The sequence below is a fragment of the Pinus tabuliformis genome, chromosome 3_1 (assembly GCF_031772625.1).
Source record: "Pinus tabuliformis cultivar Carrire ecotype Pingquan chromosome 3_1, CPIR1, whole genome shotgun sequence".
Classification (NCBI taxonomy): Eukaryota; Viridiplantae; Streptophyta; class Pinopsida; order Pinales; family Pinaceae; genus Pinus; species Pinus tabuliformis.
The window spans coordinates 708,209,167-708,216,729 of record NC_142301.1 but is presented as its reverse complement, the minus strand read 5'-3'; the positions used below and the strand labels follow the sequence as shown (position 1 = coordinate 708,216,729).

At 37.8% G+C, this 7,563-nt stretch overlaps 1 long non-coding RNA gene across 4 annotated transcripts in view; it reads right to left on the bottom strand.

Moving 5' to 3' along the window:
- Positions 1 to 3,080: 3,080 nt before the first annotated feature.
- LOC149189156 (uncharacterized) overlaps positions 3,081 to 7,563 on the bottom strand; it is a 231,568-nt gene continuing 227,085 nt past the window's right edge. For 2 of the 4 annotated variants that reach the window (XR_016256335.1, XR_016256336.1), the window contains one exon: positions 3,083 to 3,559. This is a non-coding gene — a long non-coding RNA (uncharacterized LOC149189156). Of the gene's footprint in view, positions 3,560 to 7,563 lie in introns of all 4 variants that reach the window. The other 2 variants (XR_016256334.1, XR_016256333.1) reach the window with 2 other exon arrangements.

Sequence of the window (7,563 nt, the reverse complement as noted above, 5' to 3'; positions counted from 1 at the left end):
CTCAGAGTAGTGCAGCAAGGGACGTAGTCCTCATGTAGAGATGATGCAGTGGAGGCTGGAGGGTCTCTTAGGTGTCAGAATTTCTCCAAAGGGTGGAGAAAAATTATCTCAGGTGTTTTCTCAGAGATTTCTCTATGTTCTGCAAATCGTTCCTTGTAAAGAGATTGTTGCTGAACAATAATAAATAAACCCTCATCTACTGCATCGGTTTTCCCGCATTAGGTTTTTTCGAGGACTATTGTCCAAAAATAACCGTGTTGATGTGATTGATTCTTGTGCTTGTATTTCATTATTCTTTTCTCTATGCTATTATGTAATAACTACAATAGAATTTACTTTGATGTTTACTAAAGGGTTTTGTAAATAACTTATTGTGGAAAATAAGTAGGAGAAATAAATCAATTACTGTAGTAGAATTTCGTGTTAGAAATTTTCACACATCATACTCTACATCATAATTTCTCTCCATCCATCTGTGGGAGTGTTTTCTATGCATAATCTCTCTCCCTTGCAGTGCCTGCCATCCCTTTTTTTCTTCTCAGAAGGGATCTCCCCCATTTTGTTCTCTGCCTTTGTCATTTTTCCTCTCCCCCCGAGTGTGATGCCCATTACTCTGTTGCAACCACTTTTGGTTGCGTGAGCTGACATTGTTGTCGGTTCCTTCTCATCCACAATGGTTTGATTGTGTCTGCCTGGTGGACAGAATGCCTTCTTTGTCCCCCATCTGTCAATGCAACCGTTTCCTCATTTAACTTTGTCCTTTTTGCCTTGTAGATTTACCCAAGGCAGTCATGGTTCTCCAGTCTTGTCTTCCTGCTCAATTAATTTGCAAACCCAGTCCATTTAAGACACTTGGAAACCCTCAATGGTTTTCATGAAATAAGTCAAGCTTCCTTCCAGTTCCAAGCAACCTCCTTCCTCAAACTCCAGAATCTGTGTCCCAATTCTCAAGCCTCTTTTTAATGTATAAACAAAAAACATAGAATATTTACAATGAATGGGGAATTAGCCCGGGGCTGTTACAATGTTTTTCCTCATTAGGTTTAATACTCGTGAGTGGTCGTAGATGTATTTTGAGATGCTATAGGGACTTAGGAAGATTTCCCACTTTAACCACAACTATGTTTCGTCTCACATTACGTTGGTTCTTTTCTAACAGAGGGGGAAACCTTAGAAAAGAATGCTTAAGAAGTTTTTTAGAAATAAAGGGATGGTGGAATATGTCAAGATGATTGCCTATCCAATTGGGCTACGGAATTAAGATCTAAAAACAAAAGGGTTTGAATATTGCAATGAAGGTGTAATTAAGCCATTCAACAATGTGCTATAATTAGTCCAGAACAGATTTTCGTTTATGCAAGAATAAGTGAGAGCCCTTAAACAACATGCACCATCACAACCATGAAATTATAGTTAAACAATAATGTGCCACCATGATGAATTAAAGGATAACAACCCATGAAACCATAAATGAAGTAGATGAAGCAAAACAACATTCTTACTAAGCAAACAGCCAAGAACAAATCAATTCTTCAATATGATTTCACCACAAGATCAACAGAACCATAACATGTCACACTCAATCTTCCTCCTTAGATAAGGCAGCCCTCAACACGGAGTGGACAACCCTAACAAAACAATTGCAATAGCAAACACCTTCAAAAATTGAAGGTTACATCATGAGTTGGGGAGGCTTTCACCTCCACCCTAACATCTTCTTATTGGACAAAACAAGCACTTCTTCAAAGATTATTTCAGCAACTAAAAACCATAAAAACCATGGCGATCCTTGCAATAAATTATTAAAATTAGATAAAATTAAAACTCCAACACTTCCAAGTTTCCAACCATGTCATTAGCAAATAAATCTTCTTCTCTCCTTTAATCAAAGTTCAAGCCTAATTCATTAAAACATATTTCCTTTTAGAAAGCCCTAGAATCCTCTTTGCCTACTTGAGTGTCTATTTGGTCCTCGACCACTACATGTACCTTAGGATCATGCTTGCTTAGTGTGTTGGTCTACTATTTGAATGAGCATTTACAGGCAACAAATGCTGTTCTTCATGTTAATTTCCCAAGGATGAATCTGTTAACAATACTCTATTTCAGCACTGGTCTTTCTCTCCTCCAACTGTTTACTTGCCTAAATCATCTTATCAAAATAACAACTTATGCTTTATAATCAGTGATCACACAGAAAAGGAAAGTCTGCATGCATTTTGTTTTTAATGGACAATCAACAATGGAGTGCAGCAGCCAATCAAACTTTCCTTTGTGGCCACTTGCATGCAACTCATGCTAAACCATTAAAATATATTTCAAATAAAGAAAACATGGAATACGTGTGCTGAAAATGGTAAGTACTCTACTTAGTAAACAAGGCAATGCCTTTAACTCTTTACACACAATATCGTCCTAGTTTTCCTTCATTCAGTTACTACCTGACTGCCACTTCCTAGAGCACATCCACATCCCTTATAGGCATCCATATTAGATTACCATGGTCTGCTTGTAAGACTGCACCTTATCCCCCAACACTCTAAATTTCCTGTAGCAAGCACATGGGAGGTGTAAATAATTCTATGCTGATTCAAATTTATCTCAGTATTAAAATTTAAAGGTACTAAACGACACATCTTCATAATGAATGACTTCAATCTGGCTATAAATTGTTGGGCTGCCTCCACATACGTCTGTTATTGAATTAAGCTTTACAAATAAAATTGTCCTCCTTAGTAGGTTTTAATTGTACCTAGAAAAAATCAACTGCCAATCTAAATAAGCTCCTGTAACTTTACGATTGTCACATGATTCTGTACCACAAAAACATGCGGAAAAAAATCAGTACAAAGTCCTTCCTACGTCTGTTGTTATTTCCTGTGTAAAACTCAATCTGGATGCTACTTCGAAAGGGAATACACTACCAACCACTGAAAATCTGTTATTACAAAATTGCCAACACATTGGACAACTAGAGGTAAACTACTCAAAAGCACACTAAGGACAAATTTCCACAAACTTTGCCTTGAACAAAGGTCAAAAGCATAGTGATTTAGGCTATGACAGGAGATGGGTAGGTCATTGCTAAAAATTATATAACTGTGAGACACCTCATGGTGCACATGCCAACTAAAAATGAACTTTGGTTTAAAAGTAGCAAGTAATATATATGATAAATATAGATTAGGATTTGTATTATAATGAACATAACGAAAGCCCGCCCTCGTTTTCAATATTGGCCCAAAACTAGATAACTCAAAAAAGTACAAAATATTGCATTTATCCAAATTATTAAAACATAACAATATTAAAAAAGCTCTGAAGGAGCAAATTAACCCATGTCAATAACAATAATGATGCTATTCATGGATAAGAGACCTCCCTTATACATTCATCCAACGAAGCATGCGTACAACACATAAGCACTTTGGCCTGCCATTATATCGCTGCTACATGTTACAAACAGAAGATTTATTGGCCTGCTGAACATCTTCCGCCCACTGGAATCCTAGAACTACTCCAGCAGTGCAATCTGGAATCACAATATTACACCGTATTCCTGCAATGAATAGAAACTATTAATTCTAGACATACATAAAACAACGCAGACAAGTTCTTAGAAAGTAAGAAAGACTGAAAATGAAGGGGAGAATCCTGCAAATGCTGCCATATATAATACATCCAAAAACGGACACTGCTATTGCATTTCAATGAAAGGATTTCCATTTGACTTGCTTTTTTTCAAGGAACCAAAACATGTTCTCAGAAACATGCAAGCCCTGAAAAACAGCGGTGTCATGAAACTACTTCCATCTCACCAAAATAGGCTCCTCAACATCCTAAACTCGAGGGGACGAAGAATATGCCATAACCTCTGATATGCAGGCCCTGGATCTCTGGCTTCTGGAAAAAAGCAAACTGCTAAAAGTAGCAATTTCTCAAAATCCAATGAAGCTGACACTAAGCAAGCTCTAGTCTCTGTGAAGGCCTGGATGCACCTATACTAGAACCAACATGATGGAATCTAACTGGATCTTAACCCTAGAAATGCACAAGCAAATCTGAGGTTTAACAAGCTAAAACCAATGTAAGGATTCACTCTCCATTTTTAATTATGGTTGGATTACTAAGAGAACACTCCTGTGAAGGCAATGTGAATGTAATGTTCTGTTTGTAATGTGCAGCATTATGTTTCTCATGTGTCTTCGCCTCCTCCAAAATACCTGAGATGAACACAAATATATATAAAATAAATATAAACTATTAAATAATAATCATTATCATCATTAATATCCAATGGTGAAGGGTATAACGCTTCATGTACTCCAGCTTAATTACATAACACAAATATGCAGTTTAAATAACACAAATCAAGATTTAACCTCAAATTTTTCCACCGGATTCAGCACCGGAAAGTCCAAAAAATCTCACTAAAGACAACTCCATTTATATTTTATTGAAAAAAAGAGGTAAGTTATTATTTTATTGGAGTGACCACAAATTATTACTTTATTAAATGACAGCAAAAGGTGGAAAATGCCACACCAATAAAATAATAAGGAAAGAAAAGGGAGAATCTAGAATCTAGAGGGAGGTTCCATGAAGTATTATAAAAGGAGAACGAACTCAATGGAAATTCATTCTATTCTAGCCACCCTAGTTAGCTTGTTGGGAAGATTATTTCAGATCTTCCATTGGATCTTAATGGTTTGGTTGTTTGATTCATCTCTTATGATTTGACGATGTCACGATACTCTTATTTGCAGGAGATTATTGGCATTGTGTTTCAGTGGCAGGTCTATTCTTCATTCACCAAGAGGCTGGGTTGTTATTTTGAATACCAAAATATGGAAGCATAAAGAGGGCCGAAGTGTTCATTCTCTAAACCACGAAGTAGGGGGCCAAATTTGCTAGCATATTTTTTATTGCATGCTTGTGTCTTCATGAATTTAATTTTCGCTACTATTATTTGTTAGAATACTCAACTTATTTAGTAAGAGTGTTTGGAGTTCAGTTTTCAGTTTCTTCATCATAATTTTTTTATTAAATTAGCAATTGGGTATTAGAAAGCTAACACGTTTCAGACAGGGACAAGATTTATCAGTGCATTTTGGACTACATTGTGTGAGAAGATGGACACAAAGTTAAAGAGGTCTACAGCATTCCATCAACAACAAAAGTAGTCAGCAAGACTTTGGTGCATCTTTTGATGGGTTACAATCAGAAGCATTCGAAGACCTAGGATGAAAATCTAGTATATATACAACACTCTTATAATAGAGTTGTCCAAACTTCTACTGGTAATTCCCCATTTGAAACTTGTTTTTGATATTTTCCACCTTCGCCTTTGGATATTGCATATGGTCAACAAGGAGTTAGGGAGGATCTTACAAGTGATTCCTTAAGGGCAGAAAGATTTGTAGAAAAGATAAGGAAAATCCATATACAGGTATAGGAGACACTGCAGAAGTCACAAGAAAAATACAAGGCCAAGCATGATTAGCACAGAATGGAGAAGTCATTCAAGGTGGGAGATAGAGTATGGTTATAGTTGAACAAGGAGAGGTTGTAGGTTCCTCGTAAGAAAATCAAGGCTTTGTGGTATTGCCCCTTTGAGATACTGGAAAAGGTGGGAGATAACACCTATAGACTCAATCTACCCCCATACATGCACATTTACTCAGTTGTAAATGTAAGGAATTTGAAACTCTATGAGCCTTCCATGTTAGATGAGGAAGAGAAACAGGTCATACCTTTTGTAAAGGATTTGGCACCAGCCGCTCAGGCCGAGTTAACAAAGGATACAGTTTTGCAAAAGAGGTCCAAAACTAAAAGACAAGGGCAGCATAACCTTTGGCAGATTGGGTTGAAAGGACAACTTCTGAGAAAGGCTAAATGGTACACCCAAGAGAAAGTGGAGGATAGATTTCTTCACCTCATTTAGTAGAAGCTTTTGCAGACCAAAAGCTTTCCAAAATGGAGAGGTGTGATCTGAATTGAATCATTTTATTGTTTTTCATCCATCTTGATGCTTTCAGAGTAGAAAAAGTGGAGGAATCATCTCACAAGACCTTTTCTTACCAACGGGACCCAATTTGGAAAATTTGGGTCTAAAACCTTCCAAGAGAATTTTGAGGCATCAAACGACACCTTTTGGGGGTAAAATTTTTCTAGTTTGGCACAACACTTGTTTTTCTTATTCTAAACAGAGACCTTTCAACAAAGCAAGAAGCACCTCAATTGAAGTTTGTATGCAAAAGTTATGCCACTCAGAAGTTGACCTTCTTGTTTTGGCCACCACAATTCAAGAGGGTTCTATGTTAGCCCCAATTACTCAAGGAAAACGGGTTCTATTCTTTTCCGGTGTATTTTGTTCCATAAACATGCAGAGTATATGAGAGGGATAGAGGTAGAGTACAAACATAGAGGAGTTTTGCACTATAGTAGCCCACGGTCCACAAGCTTTACTTCTTTGTACCGGCAGCCATTTTCTATTCAAAGAAAGAGAGAAGAGCGGCCTCACCTTCTAGCTAAGTTTTCTCTTAAAAGGGTTCCCAGGTTATATCTTGTGTCAATTGCATTTTTTCAGCTTTAATTGTAGAGTTTCCTTGAAATTATGCAACTGTTGTAGTCAACAAATCTGAAACTAATCATTGCACCAAGACACAAAATTTCTCTACCAATTTGCAGCGGAATATAACATAAATAAAACACAATCATATGATAGCAAAAACGCAAAATTTTCTAGGGAACCCAACTAGGAAAACCCTCTGCTAACTGTACAAATTTTATTGACAAAGTTTGAGCAAATAGGCCTTGTTATCCACCACCTATGGGTAGTATATATAAGAGAATTTTTTTCTCCTAGATGGTCTTCAGTCGGTAGCCAACAACCCCTTGTAGCCACCAGATAGCTCGATGTTCCATTATCTCCGCCACCTAAGCCAGCCATGTGGTCCCTCGCCCATCTGTTGTGATTGTATGTTTGAAGGTGGGCCTCCTGACCCCAAAGGTATGGCTTTTCATTGGTATAGTTGAGTAATTTTCCTTACTTCTCATGGGCGATTTTGGGCATGGATTGGTGGGGGAATTCGACGGAAAGAGTGGGCTAGGTTTGTACCCTTGTCTCCAATGCTTGATTTTGTGGTTAGCCTTGTATCTTAGTCTCATGGGATATCCTTTACTAGCCATTAGCGTTAGGGTTGGCACTACATGGGAAATCCCGATTTTGGTTGCGTGGTTCCGCTTCCTGACACCATATGCATCACACCCTTCCACGTATTTTAGCCCCATTCATCTCTTTTCCCATCCGGGTCCACTGGGTCCACATAGGGTTAGCGTCCCCCTCCCCTTGTCCACACCTTGGGTCGAGCCTGGAATGATGCCCGATGGTTGATGCAGCTAAAAAGAAAAGAAAAAACATAATTTGGCCACTCTTAATAGGAAATGTACCACAAAAGGCAAAAATGGTTGGGACAAACAAATTTAGCATGTGGGAGAAACCAAACATGAGCTCCACCCCTTATCCATGGCCGTCAACCCTAATTCCTATGGGTCCTAGAT